Source organism: Felis catus, chromosome B1 (genome assembly GCF_018350175.1).
Source record: "Felis catus isolate Fca126 chromosome B1, F.catus_Fca126_mat1.0, whole genome shotgun sequence".
In the NCBI taxonomy this organism is placed as follows: Eukaryota; Metazoa; Chordata; class Mammalia; order Carnivora; family Felidae; genus Felis; species Felis catus.
The window spans coordinates 77,331,252-77,355,169 of NC_058371.1; the positions used below are offsets into that span (position 1 = coordinate 77,331,252).

Consider the following 23,918-nt stretch of genomic DNA (forward strand, 5'->3'; position numbering starts at 1 on the left):
AAATGACTCAGGGAAGTTAAGTCATGGCATGTAGCTATTTGTGGAATAGCAGCAGCGAACAGGGTTGACAGTGGGTATTGGCTAGCCAATCCCTAGTGTCCACCTCAAACACTGTGTTCATTTTTACACATCACTGATTAGCAATGACTAGCATAGTGCCTGGCACATTGTAGGTGCTCAAAAACATTTGCTGACTGTCTGAATGAGTGAACGAATATGTGAAATGTGCTGAGAGGTAACTTACCTAAAGCCACAGGTCTAGTAGATTACGGAGTCAGGATACACATTAAGGCCTAATGTTTTAACCTCCATTCTTGGCAAAAAAAATGATTGGTTGGTTTGACTCTGCAGACCTTCTGGAGTTCCCTGTAGAGGAAGAATAGTATAGGATCTGCCAGTGGGAAGCCATGGCAGGAAATGTGAGGAGCTGACCTTTACTGTGGCAGTTCTGTTTTTCCTTTGTGGTGACAAGGGTTCCAGGTGTTTGTGGCCATATAATAGCAGAATCTCGCCTCAAAATCTATAAGTCTGAATCTGTGGTTCTAAATGGTTTTGACAGAAGGACCCCACATCTTTAAAAAATATTTGGCCCCCTCACTCATTATAAATGGACAGCTGTATCATTAAAGAAAATATTTTCTCAGTGTCATAGATTTTGAATAAATATTGTTATGGATTCAAATTTATTTCACTTGAACTTGGAAACATCAGTTGTTGATTTTTGTTTACCATACACTTTACTTTTTTTTTTTTAAGTAGGCTTCATGCCCAGCACAGAGCCCAACATGGGATTGAACTCACGACCCTGAGATCAAGACCTGAGCTGAGATCAAGAGTCAGCCGTTTAACTGACTGAGTCACCCAGGCGCCCCAATTTGCCATATACTTTCAAAACAAACTTTAAAGTCCTGAATCACTTCCAAATAACAATTATAGTGTTTTCAGAATCATAGAGCAAAGGAAACCATTATCTTGGGAACTCTTCTAGTTTAAGGATTTTTTTCTCTCTATAGATGTTCTTAATCTAAGGCCAAGAATTTTTTTATTTCTTCTTTAACTGACTCCGATTCTCATGTTCTCTCTCTTTTACTCTCTCTCCCTCTTGGTCTTGCTCCTTCACTCTTTCTCTTTTCAGTATGCCTTATTCTATTGCAATTTTAAAAATATACACAAAAAAAGGAAAAAGCAATTTCTGAAAAATTATTCTGTGACTTTGGATGAATTAAAATAAAATAAAATTATTTCAAAATCTTTGTTAACATTTGTGCTAGCTTCTGTAATGGATAAAAAAGGAGACTTTGTCCTAGTCCTTTAAAAAATAATTTGAGTCAAGCTGTAGGCATACGCTTAGTGGACAGCTGCCTAGTCGGGTGATTTTGGAAACCCCAGAAGGGAAAATAAGAAGCCAGAATCTACTTAATGGTGTTTCAGAAAAAGCATAAATATCAGGATGGACCTTCTTAAAACTAATGATAATTAAAGTCATGATAGCTAATAATAATTATTACTAAGCTCTTTCTTACGTGTTGGCTCTGTGCTAACAAGATACTTTTAGTATGTCCACTTCATAGGTGAAGAAACAGAGTTTTGCTACTGAGTAAAGGGCTACCTAACTGCTTTCTGTCTCAGAAAAGAATTCATCTTGGATGCAGATAGGGAGGCAGATTTTTTTTTTTTTTTAAGTAGGCTTCACTTCCAATGCGGAACCCAATGTGGGACCTGAACTCATACCCTAAGATCAAGACCTGAGCTGACATCAAGAGTTGGATGCTTAACCAACTGAGCCACCCAGGTGCCCCCAGGCAGATGAATTTGTAAACCCAATCATAACAGATAATGGGTCCTGGAACTGAATAAAGGGTGGGGGAAGGGACCAGGAGTGAAAAGAAACAAGAGTCTCAATACACCTGAGCCTCTGTAGTGTCAGCTAATATTAGGATATAATGATGCTGAAATTAATGCACTTAAAACTAACAGAGTAGCATCTGGCATAAGCCTTGACAGTACTTACTTGTGAATGTTATTTTTCACTTCAGAATCTCATTTGGATTTAAGTTTCTGCCTACAGAAAGGGCAGAACAAATCATTCTAATTGTGATGAAAATAAATGTTAAGTTCACTTGCTTCTAAAATTAGGTCATCCTGAACACTGGGTTTAAGCAAAAGAAATGGCAAAACCTACAATAAAAAATACTTTTAAAATGTAGGCATTTCTCCCTCCCCAACACTGTATATTTGGATATTTTAACAGTGTGGCATTACCCTAGGAAATTGGATAGTATTAACTGGTAAGAACTTTCAGGAAATGAATGACAACAACAACAACAACAACAACAACACGAGATATATATCATTAGCACTTAAAGTATGTTAAGCACTGTGCTAAAAGCTTTAATTGGTTAGCTCAGTAACTCAGACTTGGGCAGGATATAAATGGCTTTGAGGAAACAGTATTTTCCATCTTCAAGAAAATTTCAAATGCCACAATCTGACTTTTTAAAAATATTTTGTATTTTATTTTTATTTTATATATTGTCCCCAGCTCCCTGAAGCCAACATTCATTAGGTGAGAGAAAAACCTGCCTTCTTCCTGTGGGATTCTTCTGTGGAACTCTCAGTGTGACAGATTTTCTACCATGTGTGCGCAGTTTACCATCTCCTTCTCTGCCCTACCAGTTATGGCAGAGCTTTCCAAACCAAAATTTCTCAAAATATGCTCATCTATTCTATTCTATTTCATTTTACACGATGCTGGTCAACATCTACTTGAGTGATTGACGAAACTGATTTTATGCCTCACCTATGGGTCAAGCCCATTTTGAAAACACTGGTTTAGAATCTAACACTTGATTAGAGAGGGTCAACTTGAGATGGATGTGGGGTCATTTGAAAATGTTGTCCTTATTCGTTATTGTACACTGGGACTAGATCTTTTCCAATTCCATAATTGATTTTGCATGAAGATGTCTGATGATTTTCCTATTGTCCTCAAATTGTGACTCAGATCAAAAGCTGAGGACAAAAGGTATCCAGTATCCCATATTCTATATTCAATAATTAGGAACAGCCTTTTCACCACAAGTTTTCCCAACATGCTCCAGGACTGGCCCTTTTACCACTTGAGTTCCCACACCCTGAATCAATAGAAGAGAGGAAGTAATTTTTATGAGGGGGAGCACAATGTGCACTAAATGCCACTCCCATCCCCATGGAGGATAGGACGAGATGTTTCTTCCCCTTATCTGAGACAAGGAAAAGTTCCAGAGAACCACTTATAAAGATTTAGGGTGTGTGCAAAAAAGGGGGGACTAGTATCCTCTTCCATTATTGATCAATTTCTTAGAAGCAGACTTGATGACCTGTTCCTGTGGTACTGGAACTGGGGAAGAGAGAAACTGGGAAGGAGGGCATTTAGGATGGCTCACCAGAGGATTGCCATCTGTCCTCCCATCCCCAGTTCTTAGCTGCTGAGAGGTATGGAGGATGGAACCCATAGGTCTGAAATTGGCCGTGGAGGTTAGATGAGATTGGGGCCTATGTTTAGGGATTGTGGCAACAGTAGCATGAGAAAAGAGGCAGGATAATCAGAGGAATTTGCCTTGATGTTCCCCACTGGCAGGTGTCAGCTGGAAGATGTGGTCAATTTTGCAAGAGGTGATCAATGCTTAGGGGAGATGTGTGTTTCTCTGGATCTCAGGGACCCCTTTTTTGGTCTTCTAGTCAGACACTTGGCTTCTCTTGGGGTTTTTGCCACCTGCATCCACTAAATAGTTCCCTGATTTAGCCTGTTCTCTGGTCAAAGTCAGGCGATAATAAGGGAAAATGAGAGGGGGAAAAATCATGAAATTCACTGCTATTCACTTTGTTTTTTAAGTTTTGACTTTCCTCCCGAATCTTCCTGCTATTGTTTACTTTTCAAGGTCTTTAGGCAGGGTTTTTGTTTTGTTTTTGTTTTGCTTTTGTTTTTGTTTGTTTGCTTTTGTATCTTGTCCAGAGTTTTAAGTTTAGTTGTGGGAGGGAGACGTAAGCTCTCTACAGAGACACACTCTACATTGGACAAAATGAGAAATCTTCATGCCTCCAACCCCTCCTTTTTAATACTGTTGTTCTCACTGAAGGATCCAAAAAATCATGGGACAGTTTCTCAGGGTCATTTGATTTAAAATCTGCATTGGAGAGGTCTGTCTCTTTTCTCTTTGGGTCCTGAGAGCTATCATCCTGGTGCAGGAAGAGTCCCACCCTAACATCCTGCTATTATGTTTGGGAACATCTGACAAACACCGGTGGCATAGGCGTTGATATTGTCACGAAAGACTGGGCACTGCTGTGGGATCTCCACATGGCTTTGCACGTAGTAAACTTGGACAAATAGGTTGAGCATTGGAGCTGGGTGGAAGAATGGGGCTAAAGGAAGGGGTATGAGAAGGGATTTCGTGTCGTGGAATCAAATGTTTAGGTTCACATATTCTCACATAATCTGTGATGTGTTTCTTCTTGAAGGATCCATTTCTCGGTCTCTAAAGTGAGAACAACTCATTTCATAGGTAATTGTTAAGATTAAATGCTTACATGTGAACTGGTTATCAAAACGATCAGCACAGAGTAAACACTCAACAGCATTTAATGAATGTTAGCTATTTTTATTCTTGTTATCCTAAGTGCTATTTGTAGCAGACAAATTGCTTTGTGGATGTCTGTGAAGCACCCCCTTTGGATGTGTCCAGAATCATTGGGAAGAGGTGGGATTCTGACTTGTGGCTGAGCTCCTGCTTTTCTGTAGTTACAAAGCCAACAGGGAGTTGTTTTAACTTCAGACAAATGGTATAGACTTTGCCCTTGGAGAGTTTATAGTCTAATGTAGGAAACAGATAAAGTATCCTCATGATAGCTCAGGATCATGGTTACCTCTTAAGAAGTAATAAGGGGAGTGAAACTATAAGAAGGGCTTCACTATAAGGGTAAAAATAGAAAGAGCTCTGAAGCAAATGGAGCAAAATGTTAAGATTTGCGAAACCTAGGTAACTGATGTAAGGTTGTTCTTTATATTATACTTTAGATCTTTTTATGCTTGAAATAACTAATTAAACTTAAAAGTTCCTTTCGGGGCACCTGGTGGCTCAGTCAGTTAAGTGTCCGACTTCGGCTCGTGTCATGATCTCACAGTTTGTGAGTTCAAGCCCCGCACTGGGCTCTGTGCTAACAGCTCAGAGCCTGGAGCCTGCTTCAGATTCTGTGTCCCCCTCTCTCTCTGCCCCTCCCCTGCTTGCACTGTCTTTCTCTGTCTCTCAAAAAAAAATGAATAAATGTTTAAAAAAATTTTTTTTGATAAAAAAAGTAAAAGTTCCTTTCAAAATGCCCATACTACCCAAATCAATCTAGAGATTTAATGCAATCCCTACCAAAATACCAGCAGCATTGTTCACAGAACTAGAACAAATAATCCTAAGATTTGTATGGAGATACAAAAGACCCTGAATAGCCAAAGCAATCATGAAAAGAAAACTAAAGTTGAAAGCATCACAATTCTGGGCTTCAAATTATATTACAAACCTATAGTAATTAAAACAATGTGGTACTTACACAAAAATAGGCACATAGATCAATAGAATAGAGAACCCAGAAATAAACCCACAATTATATGTGTATTAATCTTCAACAAAGGAGGCAAGAATATGCAATGGGAAAAAGTCTCTTCAACAAACAGTGTTGGGAAAACTAGACAGCTACATGCAAAAGAATGAAGCTTGACCATTTTTGTACACCATACAAAAATAAACTCAAAATGCATTAGGACCTAAATCTAAAACCTGAAACCATAAAAACCCTAGAAGAGAGCATAGGCAGTAATTTCTCCGATATTGACAGTAACAACATCTTTCTAAATATGTCTCCTGAGGTAAGGGAAACAAAAACAAAAATAATACTCAGACTTTATTAAAATAAAATCTGCACAAAACAGGAAATAACAAAATTAAAAGACAAGCTACCGAATGGGAGAAGATATTTGCAAATGACATATCTGATAAAGGGTTAGTATCCATAACGTACAAAGAACATATACAATACCTTAAAAACAAATAATATAATTAAAAAATGAGCAGAAGACATGAACAGACATTTATCCAAAGAAGCATGGAGATGACCAACAGACACGTGAAATGATGCTCCACATCACTCGTCCCCCATGCAAATCAAAACCACAATTAGATATCACCTCATGCCTGTCAGAATGACTAAAATAAAAAAACACAAGGAACAACAAGTGTTAGTGAGGATGTGGAGAAAAAGGAATCCTTATGCACTGTTGGTGGGAATGCAAACCAGTGTAGCCACTGTGGAAAACAGTATGGAAGTTTCTCAAAAATTTGAAATAGAACTACCATATGATCTAGTAATTCCACTACTTGGGTATTTATTCAAAGAATACAAAAACACTAATTTGAAAAGGTATGTGCACTCCCAGGTTTATAGTAACATTTTTTTGTAAGAAAATTATGTAAGAACCCAAGTGTCTATTAATAGATGAGTGGATAAAGAAGATGGGGTATATACATACAATGGAATATTACTCGGCTGTAAAAGAGAAAGAAATCTTGCCATTTGTAACAATATGGATGGATCTAGAGAGTATAATGCTAAAGAAATAAGTCAGTCAGAGAAAGACAAATACTATATAATTTCATTCATATGTGGGATTTAAGAAACAAAACAAATGAACAAAGAAAGAAAGAAAGAGCCAATAAAGAAAACAGACTGTTAACTAGAGAAAATAAACTGGCGGTTAGCAGAGGGGAGATTGGTGGGAGGACGGGTGAAATAAGTGAAGGGGATTAAGAGTACACTTATGATGAGCATTAATGTATAGAATTGTTGAACCACTATATTGCACACCTGAAACTAATATAACACTGAATGTTAACTATACTGCAATTAATTTTTTTTTAAGTTTCTTTCTTCCATTTGCCTCCTGCCACCTTCCATGGACTCACAGAGCCAATGCTGTATTGGCAAATGAGTTCTGTACAAAATAATATATATGTTGGGGAGGTAGAAGATCTTCCAGTCTCTTTAGGAAATGGGGCTTGGCTGATTCATCAATAGCTCTAGAAGGAGAGATAAGTAAGATCTGGAGAAAGATGATATCCTCTTTTTCCCCTCCCCAAGAAAAGATAAGAATTATAAACACTTCTTTTCATTTTTAAGGACACTGAAAAGGCACATTTAGGGGCCTCATTTTCCTGTTCAGAAGGTGCATTTATTTTTTTTAAAGCCAGAAAGGGTCAAGGCTGGCTCCCGGGGAATGCAAGGGGAGACAAGAGCTGGACGGACCCTGGCTTTAAGGGCCGGAGATGAAGGTGACCTTTTACTGCTTATTTACTACTTATTTACTGATAAGTCTAGCAAAAATGTTGAAACACTGGAGTTAGAAGACTGTAAAAAGTGCAGGAGTATAAGGACCATTTTGGAAAGGCCCTTGGAATAGAGTTGAAGGAACTGTTGACATTACGAATTAGGAAGAACAGATGCCATGTGGTGAAGCAAGTTGGCAATGAAGTAAGTGCGAGTACCCTGGAGAGGTAAGCAGGGAGCATGTCCCTGAGAATTACGGAGGTTAATAGAATGCTCGGTCTGGCCTTCTGCCCCAACAACTGTTCGCCTTCACACCTGGGGGTGTGTAGTACCTCCCGAGGCTTGGCATGGACCAGTAAATTGCCATCAGAAAACCGAAAGAATTCTGAACTGGTACTTCATCATTTATAATAATGATTATGACTAACACATATTGAGCAAATATATCTATACTGTATCTAGAAATGTAGGTACACTTATTTATTTATATATCACTATGCTACACACTTTTTTTTTTCCCACGTTTTTTATTTATTTTTGGGACAGAGAGAGACAGAGCATGAACGGGGGAGGGGCAGAGAGAGAGGGAGACACAGAATCGGAAACAGGCTCCAGGCTCCGAGCCATCAGCCCAGAGCCTGACGCGGGGCTCGAACTCACGGACTGTGAGATCGTGACCTGGCTGAAGTCGGACGCTTAACTGACTGCACCACCCAGGTGTCCCTATACACTTTTGATACAGCATCTAATTCCCATAATGTATCACTTAGTCAGATATTACTGCCCTAATTTTATATGAGAAGAGGCTGAAGTTTGGGAAGTTAAGTAAGAAATCACATAAGCTGGTGTTCAGAATAGGAAATAGAAATGACTTTGTTGGTTTCAAATAGAAAGGATCCAGTTTTCTATACTTTCATTATAAAGACTCCTTTTTTTCAGGTATTTATTCTGCTTCATGTTTTCTGAGGTTCCTAGACCTGTGGCTGGTATTAATTTTAGAAAATTTTCAGCCTTAAAAAATGAAAAAATGAGGGGCGCCTAGGTGGCGCAGTCGGTTAAGCGTCCGACTTCAGCCAGGTCACGATCTCGCGGTCCCTGAGTTCGAGCCCCGCGTTGGGCTCTGGGCTGATGGCTCAGAGCCTGGAGCCTGTTTCCGATTCTGTGTCTCCCTCTCTCTCTGCCCCTCCTCCGTTCATGCTCTGTCTCTCTCTGTCCCAAAAATAAATAAACGTTGAAAAAAAAAAAACATTAAAAAAATAAAATAAAAAAAAATGAAAAAATGAGAATTCTCAGCCATTATTTCGTCAAATATTTCTTCCATTCACCTTTCTTTCTTTTCCTTCTGGTATTCCATTATGTATATCTTTTGTGATTGTCTCTCAGTTCCTGGATATTCTGTTTTATCTTTTTTATTGTTTTCTCTTTTTGGATTCAGTTTTAGAAGTTTCTATTGACATTTCTTAAAAGCTTACTGATTCTTTCCTCAGCTCATCAATTGTATTGATGAGCCCATTAAGGTATTCTTTATTTCAGTTATGGTGGGATATTTATTTATTTATTTATATTTAGAGAGAGAGAGGGGCAGAAAGAGAGGGAGAGAGAGAGAGAAAGAATCCCAAGCAGGCTCCTTGCTGTCATCATGAAGGATGACAAGGGGCTCCATTTCACGAACTGGGAGATCATGACCTGAGCCGAAATAAGTGTCGGACACTTAACTGCCTGAGCCACCCCAGGAACCCCCCCACCCGCCCCCCGCCCCAGTTTGGGGTTTTTGATTCCTAGCATTTCTTTTAGATTCTTAGAATTTCCACCTTTTTGCTTATATTACCCATCTGTTCTTGTATGTTGTCTACTTCTTCCATTAGAATCTTTAGGATATTAATCATAGTTATTTTAGATTCCTGGTCTGATAATTCCAAAATCCCCACTATATTTGAGTCTGGTTCTAATGCATGTTTTGACTCCTTTGACTGTGTTTTTTTTTGCCTTTTAACATACGTTTTGAAAAAGTTTTTTGAAAGACAGACATGATGTATCAAGTCAAAAGAACTGAGGTAAACAGTTTTTGAAAAAAATCAGCTTTATTGAGGTATAATTGACAAATAAAGTTGTAGGATATTTAAAGTGTACATAGTGATGATTTGATATATGTATGCATAAACAGGCTTTGGGTGTGAGTTTTATGTTAATTTGGCTAGGAGTTAAATGAGATTTACCATTTGCTGTAGCTGTAGCATCAGAGGCTGAAATTTCCTCTAGTCTTTGTTTTTTGTCCTATTTGTCTTCGTGTTTTCCCAGAGACCTCTTAAATAGGGTCTGAGGCTTGCAATTGTGTCAGCTGTAATCCCGTTTTTATACAGAAGCTCTATTGATGTTCGTGACGTTTTGGGGGGAAAGAATCATTCTATAGTCCTGTGATTAGGTTTGTCTTTTAATGAGCCTTTATCCCTGGGCTGTGACCTTCACGCATGCTTCTCAGTTCCCCCTCCTCCGCCTTAAGTGAGACAACAAAGGGAAAGGGGCTGGAGATGGGTATTTGCCTTCCCTCAGATCAGTTTTGTTAGGTTTTGTGAAAGAGTTTCCTTTGAGGGCAAGCCTTATCAAGGGTAACAGAGGTCTCCAGGCATATTTCAAAATGGTTACTTTTCTTTTCCTCCTGTGGGAAGCATGATAGGATTTTTCTCTAATCATCACAGTGAGAAACCTTGTAGAGCTCCTGGAGATAAAACTTGTGAATGTGTGGGAGCGCCCCCACAAGCCTGGGGCCCCTTAGAATTCTTAACTCTCAAGTTAGTCTACACTGAGCCTCCAGCAATTCCTCCATTACAGTTTGAAGTGTTCCTACCAATACTGGCTCCAGGGTGGGCTTCTGTTCCTACCTAGCAAACTGTGGCTTTCTGTATCCACCTGTTCTCCAGTTTTTGTATCTAAGAAGAGATGTTGATTTTCAGTTTGTTTAGCATTTCTCCTTTTGTGAAGACACAGTGACAACTTCCAAGTTCTTTCCATGCCTAGCTGGAAATCACAAGTCTCCCGTAAAGAGACTTAATACAAGCAATTAGATGTTTATGGGATCTAGGGAAGGATGAAAGAGTGTAAGTTGGGGGCTGGCATTGACCTTTTAGTTTCAAGTTCTCACCACCATAATTGAAGTCTAATGGTCAGGAAGATGCTGCTGACCCCACCATAACTCTGCCTCCAACCAGCCCCAAGCTAAGCGACACTGCAGTCTGGGGTCTGTTTGTCAGTCTGACCTGCCTAACCAGTCCGACACCTCAGGACAATTTGTCACTAGTCTCAAGTCTATTACTGTACTCTTTTTCATTTATTGTGTTTGCTCTTTGTTCCAATTTACCAAGTCTCTACCTTGCTCACATCTTGTTTCATGATGTCTGATTCCCTCTCCGTCTTGCAATCCTGGCCCATATTTCTGCTCATCTTGCACAGAGTCCTGCCTTCCCCTGACCATTCCTCTCAGTCCTTTGAGAAGATCCCCCCAACCCATAGTCTGTTTTCCAGGATCTCCACCTATTTCTTTCCTTGAAGATTTGTCTGTAGATTCATGATATCTTAAGTGAAAACAGTATATTATCAAATAGAATTTGATATGTGTACGCATATTTATTTGTATGTGTGTGTGTGTGTACATGGGGTGCATGAAGACTAGAATTATACACATCAAAATATTAACAGTGAATATTTCCATGCCGTTGCATTAATTTTATTTTATTTTTGATATGGAAAATATTTTTCTAAATATCCATACTGGATATGCATTACTTATGTGCAAGACTGTCTTTGAAGCATATTGAAGATTTTAATGTTGGGGAGCCTGGTGGCTCAGTTGGTTAAGCATCCAACTTTAGGTCATCTGACTTCAGCTCATGATCTCACGGTTCATGGTTTTAGGCCCCATATTAAGCTCTGTGCTGACAGTTCAGAGCCTGGAGCCTGCTTCGGATTCTGTGTCTCCATCTCTCTCTCTGCTCCTCCCCTGCTCATGCTCTGTCTCTGTCTCTCTCTCTCTCTCTCTCAAAATTAAATAAACATTGAACACAAAAGTTAAAAAAAAAAGATTTTTATGTTGATCAGCTTATTTTCTGTGGCTGAAAGCCTTTCACTTTTTCTGTAAGTAAACCAAATAAAAGACTAAGGACAGAAATATGCTGTGCCCTTGGCAACCTCTGTGTGCAAATTTCAAAGCATAATAAGATCCATCTCTACTCCCACTTCACCTAAAATATGTAAAATAGAACTGTCGGAAAAGTCTTGCAAGATAATTGGAGGCGTAGCTCTTATAGCACCACCAGTCATTCTTCAAAGATTTCAATTTCATAAATTAAATAACCAAACTGGTGAGGATATCTGTTTTACTTCATAAAACTGCATTATCTTGTGCATTCCAGTTTTGATAAATTCTTTTTTTTTTAACTTTTTAATGTTTATTTTTGAGAGAGAGAGAGAGGGAGGGAGAGAGAGAGAGAGAGAGAATGAGAGGGAGAGGGGCAGAGACACACACACACACACACACACACACACACACACACAGAATCCGAAGCAGTTTCCAGGCTCTGAGCTGTCAGCACAGAGCCCGATGTGGGGCTCAAACTCACAAACTCAGGAGATCATGACTTGTACCAAAGTGCGACGCTTAACCAACTGAGCCCCCTAGGCGCCCCACAGTTTTGAGAGTTTCTTAAATGACATGAAGTTGTCAGCAGATTTCTCAAGAATGAGAAACTTAGAAACAGTTTCTCAGAAGAACTAGAGAGACCCAGGAAGATTGCTTTTTGTAAACTATTCCCTCACTTCACTTGAAACTCAGAAAAAAATACAACAGTCACCATTTGCTGAGCATTTGCTGTGTACCAGGAAATGTTCTAAGCATTTTGCAGGGATGGTAGAGCTATTATTATTATCCCCAGTTTTATAGATGAAGAAACTGAAGTGTAGGAAAGTTCAGTATTGTATACAATGTAAGATCCTCAACACGTACAGGCCCGTGTTTCCCATACAGTTTCACAAGACCAGGGCCCTATAATCGGTTATGCTAGTACCAAAGTCACATAAGCAAAGACTGTGTTTGAATAAGCCCCTAAGTAGCACCCATACTTGCGGTTGCTCTCAATAGATTCTTTTCCTCCCTGAGGTGGAGGCCTTTGCAAAATGTAACCTTCATAGTTATCAACAGTGGTTCCTCAACAATGCCACCAAAGCTAACAAATTGTTCAACAAGGAGCCACTGGAGTCAGATACCAGAAACCTCTGTTGTATCTGGAATATTATATTGTTTTTTTTTTTAAATACGATTGTAGATTCTAGAATCCCAAGAATTATTTCTACTTTTGTTTGCAGTATTGAACATGGATAGGTATCAGCAGAAGATGAACTCTTGGGAAGTTTTAATTTCAATAAAGTGATGAAAGGAAATATGCTTCTTGGCAACTGTGGAAATGACTTCAGTGCCCTACTCAAGAAAAACCATGTAAAACCTAGCATGCTCTATCTCAAAAAAGGAAAGCTTCCAAATTTTTAGGAAAAATTGGTTTCTAACACTTTTTTTCTCTTCCCTTCTAAAAGGTGCTATCTTATCATACACTCTACAAAGACTCTCTATGGTGTTGGACTTCCGGCAGAAGGACATCATCCATAATTTCAAGTTATTAGTGTGTGTGTTAAAATTTTTTAATGTTTATTTTATTTTTGAGAGAGACAGAGAGAGAATGCGGGGAGGGGCAGAGAGAGAGGGAGACACAGGACCTGAAGCAGGCTCCAGGTTCTGAGCTGTCAGCACAGAGCCTGATGTGGGGCCATGTGCAAGGGCATTAAATTCTCAGTTGCTTACTAATCAAAACCTGTTTCATCCATAGAACATAAAGTCAACAAAGAAATTCTTGCTGTTATCAGCAGGGTCAAGAAGTTGTACAACCACAGCTATAGTCATGCCTTTTAGTTTGTATTGATCAAATGCCTCTATGGTGACCCTTCCATACTCTTAATTAGGTCACCATGTAAGGAGCTCTGGAGTTTTTTGTTGAGTTCATATGTCCTTGGGTTTGTCTGTGGGCTGGGAAGATTTACTTCAAATATTAACTCCTTGGTCCTTTCACCATAGGGGAAGTTGCATTGGGCTTTTCTATCTTGGCTAGAATTTTGATGTTTTATAACTACTCTGACTCATCTTTTCTAGATGACTAAATAGATGATTGTGAGTTTTTCACACTATCTCTTGTCTTACATTGGGCATAAGTGGCATGCCAAAGGAGTTTAAGGAATTTAAACAACCATAAGCAATGAGTTCTCTGTTCTTGGAACATGCCTTGTGTGGGAAAATTACATTGTTTTTCAGCATGTATGAAGATGCGATAATAGTTGACTAAATGGATTCTAGAAGGGGACCTTCATATTACTTTAACCATATGATAAGATGCATGTCAAAGAAATTATTTCTATGAAAGCAGTGGTTCAAACCAATGTCTAGTAGCCTAGCATAGAATCAAACTGTGAAATGAATGGTAAGCTAATGCAATTCACTTATTCAATGTTTATCAAACTACCATTATGTGTCAGGCTGCTTGACATAGGTCATCAATGCCTTTCGTTTAGGCCGTAGAAGACCAGCCTTTTGATTACTGTAGGGGAAAGACTTTATTGGGCTTTGGTTATATCTGATAAAAAAGACATAAAGTACTGCTAAGTTACACTTCTGATCTATCGAACAAAATCACGTCCCGAGCCACGTATGTCAGATACTTCTGTTTCTCATAATTCTGTATATTTTATCCTAGTTCAATCGTTTTCAAGCAAATAGTCCACAGATTCTTTATTTTCAAGTTTATTTATTTTGAGAGAGTGAAACAGAGCATACAAGTAGGGGAGGAGTATACGAGAGAGGGAGGGGGGACAGAATCCCAAGAGGCTCTGCACTGTCAGCGCAGAGCCCAGTGTGGGGCTCGAATTCATGAACTGTGAGATCATGACCTGAACCAAAGTCAAGAACCAGACACTTAACTGACTGAGCCACCCAGGCACCCCTTTTCCACAGATTCTTAACGTTTGTTTGAATTAAACTCATTAGGTATTTTTTGTTCAGCATGCCCTCATGAGTTTTTTCCACAGGATTCAGTAGAATTGTCCTGGATTTGAATTCTGGCTCTGTCACCTAATCTGGGCTGACCACTTAACCCCCCTGAGCCTCAGTTTCCTCATTCACAAAATGATTAAATTAATACTGCCATGGGTAATGCCCATAAGTCGGTAAGAATTAGTTAAATAAGAGGCAAAATTTAAACTGGGTTTTAAAGGAAGATTAGCCTCTCTAGACAAAGAAGAAAGAACACTGAAGTAGAGGAAATGTCACGTTGTTATGTACATAGACTGTGTAGTATTTGTTACAATTATAAGGTGTTATCAGTTTATCTAATTTGGTGCACATCCAAGGGCTGTGTATACTGGCATTTAACCACTCTAGAGGCGGCTACGGCAAGAGCTTCAGCTAGTTTTATCTCTGATCACCACTAAAGGGGTTTAAATAATCATAATAAGTGTTAGCAATGTGAATTTCATTGGTGAAATTAGTGGCTGGTTTATTAGCATAAATGATATTAAAAATGGGCTTTTAGTTGTCAGATTAGTGGTATTCAAGATATGGAATGGGGCACCTGTGTGGCTCAATCAGTTGAGCACCCGACTCTTGATTTCAGCTCAGGTCATGATCCCAGGGGCATGGCATTGAGCCTCGTGTCAGGCTCCATGCTGAGCATAGAGCCTGTTTAGGATTCTTTCTCTCTCTCTCTCTCTCTCTCTCTCTCTCTCTCTCCCCTCCCCGACCCCCGCCCTTCTCCCCCACTCTCTCTTTCTATCTCTCAAAAATAAAATTAAAAAAAAATTAAAAAAGAAAAAAAGAATTGTGGATTGGTGAAAATATTTGGGAGACATTCTCATCTTGCATGAATGGGGTATAGAAATTTAGCAAGGTCTCTTTTACTTTTAAGAATGGCACCCCCTCACCTGGCTGGCTCTGTTGATGGAATATGTGACTTTTATCTGAGTGTGTAGTTAGCTGAATCCTGCGACGAGAATACTGCCTCATTTGCCTCAGGGGACTACTGAAGTGAGGCAATGCAGACAAATTGCTCAAACTTTACCAAAGTTTGAGTTAAATACGTTGTTTCACTGTTTTGTGCCAGTTTGCTAATAAATGTGAGAAAGAATTTGGTCTGAGAATTACTTTCATTATAACTAAGTAGGAAATGAGAGTGGCTGGCTCACTTCCTTCACATGTTGTCTGGGACTTTACGTATCTACCAAAAAGCACCTGAGAGTTGAGCCTGACCAAACTGGCTTAGGTCAGTTTGGACCTGATATAAGGGCATAGAGGCATGAGAGAAAGAAAGGAGTTTAGAAAGTAAGTTTTGGGGCCACCTGGTGGAAGAGCCTTGTATGTCAGTCTTATCAGTGTGTTTATAGAGGAGACATCAGAGATTTTTAAGAAGGCACGTTCCATACGTACAGACTTGTATTTAGAGAGTCATCTCTGGCTGCCATGTAGAGAGAGAGACCAGTTAGACTAGGGGTTCCAAACTATACCCATGGACCAAACTCTGCCGGCCACCTGTTTTGGCACAGCTGAGAGCTAAGAATGGCTTTTACATTTTTAATTGGGGGCGGGGGGGGGGAGTATTTCATGATATTATATGAAATCCAAATTCTAGTGTCTATAAATAAAGTTTTGTTGGATCACAGTAATGTTCACTCATCTACATATCGTCCATTGCTGCTTTTGCACTATAACAGTGAAGTTGAACATTTGTCATAGGAACTATTATAGCTCATGAAGACTAAAGTATTTGCTCTCTGGCCCTTTACAGAAAATGTTTGCTGTTATATAATGATTGCCATAGTCCATGTGAGATATAATAGGTATGGTGGTGAAGGAGTAGGGAGAGGTGCTTTCTGCGATGAATTATAAGGGCTTAGAGATTAAATTTTGGTGATGAGGAAAAGATTTCCCTTCTCCCTCATCTTGTGGTGCTATTAAATGAGGAAGAGTATTCAGGCAAAGAAATAATGTGCTAATAATTGCTTGATTAGGTTATGCTACTTCTTCAGGAAAACCCCCAATTCCACATTCTAGGCTGGTCTCTTTACCACGCACTCTCTGGTCTCCTTACCATGCAAGCTCTGGAGTTTCTCTATGGAGACATGTAGGTATTGTTTGGTGTTTGTTTTCTCTTCTTGAAATCAGAAGCAACATCTGTCTGGCTTTACTGCTGTGACTCCCATGCCAGAGACAGACAGTGCCTCTTCACTCAGTGATTCCTTGTAGAATGAACACATGTGGTAGGAATGCAGAGATGGTGGGTTCCATAAGTTTTGGGTTCATTAAGTTTTCCATAAACCTGGATCTCCAAGAGAAGGAGAATAACTTAGTAATGGCAAAAATAGGTTCAAAATAGAAAGAAAGATTCAAAATAAAGTGTTTTTTAAATAGATTGGGAAGATTTGAACAGGCAGCTGATGTTCGAACAACACAGGTTTGAACTGCATGGGTCCACTTATAAGTAGATTTTTTAAAAAAATTTTATAAATACAGTACATTACTGTAAATGTCTTTTATTTTCTGTATCATTTTCTGGATGACATTTTCTTTTCTCTAGCTTACTTTATTGTAGAAATACAGTATATAATACATAAACATACAAAATACATGTTGATTGACTGTTAATATTATCAATAAGGTTTCCAGTCAACAGAGGCTATTAGGTTTTTGGGGAGTCAAAAGCAATATGGATTTTTAACTTGGAGGGGGTTGGTGCCCATGCCCTCTGCATTGTTTAAGGGTCAACTGTATTTGCGGAATACAGCAATGAAATTCAGTAGGAGAAGTGAAGTTCTGAGACGAACGCTGAGAGAGGGGCAATTGGTGAAGTGGGAAGGAGATGGAGCCTACAGCTGAGGTGGAAGGTCCAGCAACACAAAGGAGAGAACCGTCTTCTGGTACTGCAGGGAAGTCCTAAGTGTTGAAGTCACAATAGATAATTGTAGATATTTAATTTTTTTTGAAGTTTATTTATTGGCATTGAAAGAGAGAGAGAGAGAGCAAGTTAGGGAGGGGCAGAGAGGGAGAGAGAGAGAGAGAGAGAGAGAGAGAGAGAGAATCCCAAGCAGAGAGAATCCCAAGTCCACACTGCAGTCAGAGCCTTACATGGGGCTCAAACCCACGAACCATGAGATCATGACCTGAGCTGAAATCAAGAGTCTGAGGCTTAACCAACTGAGCCACCCAGGCACCCCAATGACTGTAGATATTTTAGAAGAAAAATACCAGTTTTGTCTGAGAAATAGAAAGTTACTATGGTTTGAGATGTGTTTCCACCAAAAGGTTTATTGAAGTCTGAACTCTTGATACCTGTTAATGTGACCTAATTTGGAAATAGGATCTTTGTAGATGTAATCAGGTTAAGATGGGGTCATTGAGGTGGGTCCTAATCTAAAATGACTAGTGTCCTTACAAGAAGAGGAAAAATAGCATGTGACTACAGAGGCAGAGACTGGAGTAAGGCAGCCATAAGCCATGGGATACCAAGAATTGGTGGCTACCACAAGAAGCTAGGAAAAAGCAAGGAAAAATTCTATCCAGAGTCCCAGAGGAAGAAGGAGGGCCTTGGTGGCACCTTGGTCTTGGATGTTTGGCCTCCAGAACTGTGAGAAAATAGATTTCTGTCCTTTTAGGCCACCCAGTTTTTGGTACTTTGTTACAGCTCTAGGAATATGGTACAGATTTATGATCATTGTTTTTGAGTGGTGGAGGATAGTGTTGGCTTCAGGACAGAGATGAAGGTGTAGAAAAGTCACTGTGGGGAAAGACAAAGGGAGCTGATTAAAACAAAGCAAAAAGCTAGCTGAATGTTTCCTGAACCCTCAAAGCCAAGATAGGGTGATTAAATAATAGAAAATAAAAAAGACCATGTGGAAAAATGAAAAATACTTAGGTATATAGAATGTTTTAAGCCTCAAATTTAGCTACACTTTTCTTATCAGCCAAGTCTAAAAAGGTACAAGTTGGATACATTTTTTTTATCTTTTATTTTTATTTATTTATTTATTTATTTATTTATTTATTTATTTATTTATTTAGAGGAAAAGGGTGCAAGTGAACAAGGGGCAGAGAGAGAAAGAGAGAGAGAGAGAGAAGCGGGTCTCCCCCAAAGTGGGGCTCTTGTTCACCCGATGAGGGACTCAAACTCATGAACCATGAGATCATGACCTGAGCTGATGTCAGATGCTTAACTGGCTGAACCATCCAGGTGACCATCTTTTTTATCTTTTAAAAAGAAGTATAATGATTCTCAATAAGAATGATTACTTTCTTGGTCATGGTTTCTTATTTGAGAGACTGTGAACAACATAATAGCAGCAAATTTCATACAAGATGTAGATTCAGTTTGTATTTAGCATCTGCTCTGTGTCAGATCTCTATGTTATCTCATTTACTTTAAGTATTACTAAATCTAGGTATTTTTTTCTCTTATTAATATGAGAAAATTGAACTTTAGTGATATGACCCAGTTGGTATGGGAGCACCATTGAGCATTAAATGAAGGTCCCTAAGTCCTAGTTTCTAACACCTTCTAATTCTTCTTTCCACCATATCAGATTACTAGAAATGTTTTTGGGTAGGCACTCTTTAAACTGACCTTTAATAACTGCCAAGTGCATAACAAAATGTAAATTCAGTGGAGATAGTTTTTCAAAGGTCTAAATCTATGCAATCCGAGTAAATAGCTTTCTGGAGATCTATTTTGATAAAGAAGACAGTTTAGAATACCTAAAGAGATGAATGTATAAACTGTCTTGTTCAAACATCACTTCTCTCTGCTGCCTTTTGACAGAAGCTGTGGAGCAGTCTGTTCAAGTTAAATTCTGGCAAAAATCCAAAGTAAAAATATCAGACATTATTACTTGAAAGAAGACACACATGATTTAGATATCAGAATGCACAAGGCAAGCTTAACATTCTACTGAAAGTTGAAAAGGCTGACTTGTGTTCTTGCCTGGATAGAGGGTCATCCCACCTCTATGTCCTAATTAAAAATTCATTGAGTGAATAAGTTAATTTAAAAATTCTATATTAGCAAAATTAGCTCAGAAATCATATAATGGATGCTCCATTGTGGCTATTTAGAGAAGCATAAACTTTCCTAGCCTTGCTGCTGTTGAACATTCTAATTTCATTGCCTGATCTGAAGGTCAAGGGCATGAACTTGATGAAGAAAACCCTCCTTTGGGGAATCATTAGAGGAAGTGTGCCCCAGTTCATCACCAGTGATCACAGAGGAGGGTGGTATAAATGGTGCACAAAGCATACTTGCCCTTCAGTGACCCTCAATGCACCCTGTGGCTCCATGTGTCTTTGACCAAGTTTACAGCCTTCCATTGCCCTTTGTGGTTATCGTGAAGCACCCAGGGGAGAAAGATGATCTCAGGTAGCCAGGACCCAAACTGTGCAAAATTCTTGAGATCACAATCACCAGTACTGATTATTTACATGCAGTACCAAGCGTGTGATCTTTATCGGTGGGATCAGGAACCACACTGACATAGATCATCTGGTGCTGCTTTGGTACTACATCTCCTGGGCATTAAGATGGGAAGTGATAGGAACTCCACAGAGGACATGGATTGTATAACCACGTATTTTCTTCCCCACATCTGAAAAGCAGTATAAGCTCAACATTTGATTAAATCAGAATATGTAATGAATTATTAAAATTAAAAAAAAACACCACATGCAGCTTTCTTGAAGGTTCTAAAATCTCAGCTGGAATATAACTATCTCCTCAGTATTCACAATGCTTTAACAGTCAGAATCATGCTATCAACTACTTGTTCACTGTAACTCTTTTCCAATAGCAGTAAGTTATACTTGAGATTTAAAAGAGAGAGCTTTGACATTTACTTTACAAGTTCATATAACTTTTTGTTATTGTTGTTGTTGTTGTTGTTGTTGTTGTTGTTCTAGATATTTTCTCTCTTCGTTGGTGCAAAGGATAGGGCAGAACATAAATTAATAGTGAAGAGAATAAAGAGTGTGGGATTTTTTGCTGGTATGTTATCCTAAAATGCCAAATATATGTATTTACTCTTGCATGAAATCTTGAGATGGAATAAAGAGTAGGCATGTAACAAAAAAAAAAGTGAGAGAGACAAATGAGCATGACAAGTTTCTATGTGAATCAAAGACAAGGATATATTCACTTGGGGATGGAAATTATACAAATGAAACAACAGAATGAGAATACCAACGCTGTTTACTTGATATAGATCACTGAAAATAACCATCAAGAGATGGAATTATTCAAGCAAGAGTTGTTAATCGGAATTACTAGAAACTTTCATAAAGGAAATTGAATCACAATTTAGTGAAAACTAATTAGGTTTTCTGTTAACAACATGAAAAATCAGTGAAAGAGAAGCAGTTCCATGGCAATTTAAGGTAAATCTGTTACATTTTTCACAATGAGAAGTAGGGTAATCACTAAAGAAAAATATCAAAGGTAGATAGATTTTTCAGCATAATCCACTGTGAAAAAAAATTTAATTCAGAGTACATAGCCTTTTGACCTCAATTCCCCTGACTGGGTTAAAAAAAACATAAGCAGGCTAGACTGTCCAGCTGATGACTTGGGGAAGGAATGCTGTTATTTTTAACTAGGCAAATACTTACAGAGTCATCTGTTTTGAACAAAGAAGACTGATAGTCCTGTTCTGCATTTTCCCTGTGTCTGGAGTCTGAACTTGGCTGACTCCAAATTAGGAAGAAACACCCTTGACTTCAACACAACTTTAGAATCAGTTAAGAGTCTCTATCAGCTATAACATTTAAGTGTTCACTTATAATATTAAGGCATTGACAAATTTTCTAAGAACAAATGAAGGAATAAGAACCCAAAGAGTTGTCTGATGAAAGGGGTTCATACACTGAGTAAGAATCTTCAGTAAATCATTAAGTGATGTCACAAATAACAGCCCCAGAAGCCTCATATTGAGCAAACAACTAGTTCTGCAGAAAGAACCACCCTGCACTAAGGGTTGACATTTAAAAGATGTTGACATTGTGGCTTATTTCTTATTGTTTATGTTTTACTGTCAGAGATCTACAGCTTGAGGTAGTGGGCTCAGAGAGAGAAAAAAATAGTCAACTATTTTTTTTTTTTTGCAGGTAGTTCACACTTAAAGTCTAAATTCATTCAAAAACAGGCTATAACTCTTAGTTAACATTGTTAAGAAATACTTTTTATTTTACTTTACCACATTTCAGTATGTTGAGGCCAGGCTACATTTTGATAAGTGCTATAGACTGAATTGTGTCACCCCAAAATTCATATGTTGAAGTCTTAACTCCCAATGTGACTATCTTTGGAAGATAGGGTCTTCAGAGTGTAATTATGGTTAAATAAGAGCCTAAAAGTAGGGCCCTAATTCTATAGGACTGTGACTTTATAAGAGGTTGTAGTGAGAAGGCTGCCATCTGTAGGCCAGGAAAAGAGCTCTCACCAGAAACCAATTCAGCCTGCAGCTTTGATCTTGGACCTCCCAGCATCTTGAACTTTGAGGATAAAGAAATATCTGTTATTTAGGCTGCCCAGTCTCTGATATTTTGTTATGGCAGCCCAAGCTGATTAAGACAGTAAGGTTCAGTCTACTTCTGATTGTCCCTTTTTCTAGAGCATGGCCCTTCCAGGGCTTTAATTCAGAGCTTGCCAAGTTTTTGTTTCCTCAGCCCCAAGAGAGATCATGGAAAAGTCAGCTCTGCTTATCAGAGACTTTAGACTTAGATTTTTAAGTTCTTTCCTCATTTTGGAGGAAATTTTGGAATTAATGAAGTCTTAGATGGTAAACTGTGTGTTTGAGGCTCCTGAAGTCTCCAATTTTTGTCATTCAAACCCTGGAGCAACTGCCAATAGTTTGCCGTTTTCTCTGCCCACATATAGATTCTGCTGGGCCAAACCCCAAATGTCAGTGTCTAGCCCCATCCAGAATTGGGTAAATGCCCCAAGAGAAAAAAAAAAAAGATGCTTGGATCCTCAGCTCACTTCTAAAAGGCTTTCCTCTCTCCAGAATTTCAGTCCTTGAATTCCTCTTACTTCTAAAGATCTTGGACACTTTAAAAAAAAAAAAAAATAAATGAGTTTTGTATTTTATGTCAATTTTCTGGTTATTCTTGGTAGAAGCATTGGCCTAGCTCAAACTATTCATTCTATTCCATCCATGCAGTTCCTTTTCAATCTCATCTCATTAAGGTTCAAAAAAATCATGGAGTACAGCTTCTCCATGGTCATCAGGCATACAGCAGAGATAGGGGAAGGAGAATCTGGTAGAAAAAGTAGGGAATCTCAAGTCAGACAAACTGAAGTCCTCATCTGGGTCTCCTACCCATCACTGGGACTACAGATAACTGTCAGTTAGTGGTCAGAGGTACCTGCTCAGGAAGCAGATGGCCTGGGCTGTATACTGGTTCCACAGCTAGCTATGTGAAAATCGCAACATTTTTTTTAACTCTCTCACTCCCTGTTTCCACGTAATAGAATAGGAACACTATAGTACATACCTACCATCCAGGATTTGTATGAAGATTAAATGAAATTTAATGTACAGTACTTGTATCAATAAAGACTCGCTCTGGTTATTATTATTAATTTGGAAATGTTACATATTCTCACTAAGTTGATTTCCTCATGACCAACACCAAAAATTAATATAATACCTGTCTCATAGGGTAGGTATAAGGATTAAATGAAAATGAACATTAGTGTATGTGACAATATAGTACTTTTTAGTACTCTGGTCATGGAGGCTACTCAATAGTTTATTTTCCATCTGACAAACTTTCTCTGAGACAAGATGAGATTGTTTGCCTTTCAGATTCAGTTGGTTTATTTTATATGGATTTAGATTTTTGAAGCACAGATCGTATCTTATTCGTCTTTGTATCCCTAGCACGAGGCCCAGAGCCTGTCATGCCAATGCATATTTGTTGAAAGAATAAATCGGTGAGTACTAACCTACAATTCTACAGTTCATTATTCATTCTAGCTCCCAGCACTTCTCCTGGTTCAAAGTAAGAGCCAAATAAATATTTGTTGAGTAAACGAATTATCCAGTCATAAAAAGCTTATTCAGGGATAATATCAATCTTTTTCTCAACCTCAATTTAAGAGACAATTTTCAACTGGACAATGATCTACTTGGTTCTGATAAAGGGGGCCTGAGGGTTATATAGGAAGTGGGGCCAAGAATATTTCCTCATCAAATACAAGATCTTGACTTCTATTTATAAGTTTTGGTCACCAAATACATTTTCATATTATCCCTGATTATAGGGTCATGCAGCAGGAATGTAAATTAAGATGACGGGGTCATGTATAGCTGGATTCAGAGTGGAAGCCAGATGGCTTTAATCCTAAGGGATTAAAACCTAAAACAATAATTAAAAACTTTCTTTTTAAAGTGTACATACTGCACATACTCTTAATCATAATATGAAAGTTTAATATTCAGAGGAT

The 23,918-nt window shown here is 38.6% G+C and overlaps 1 long non-coding RNA gene across 2 annotated transcripts in view; it reads right to left on the bottom strand.

The window, feature by feature from the left end:
• LOC109498940 overlaps positions 1–23,918 on the bottom strand; it is a 171,199-nt gene that overhangs the window by 11,330 nt on the left and 135,951 nt on the right. For both annotated transcript variants that reach the window (XR_006597354.1, XR_006597353.1), the window contains exons 3-4: positions 16,524–16,751; positions 245–366 (exon numbers count right to left, since the gene is read on the bottom strand). This is a non-coding gene — a long non-coding RNA (uncharacterized LOC109498940). The remainder of the gene's footprint in view (positions 1–244; positions 367–16,523; positions 16,752–23,918) is intronic.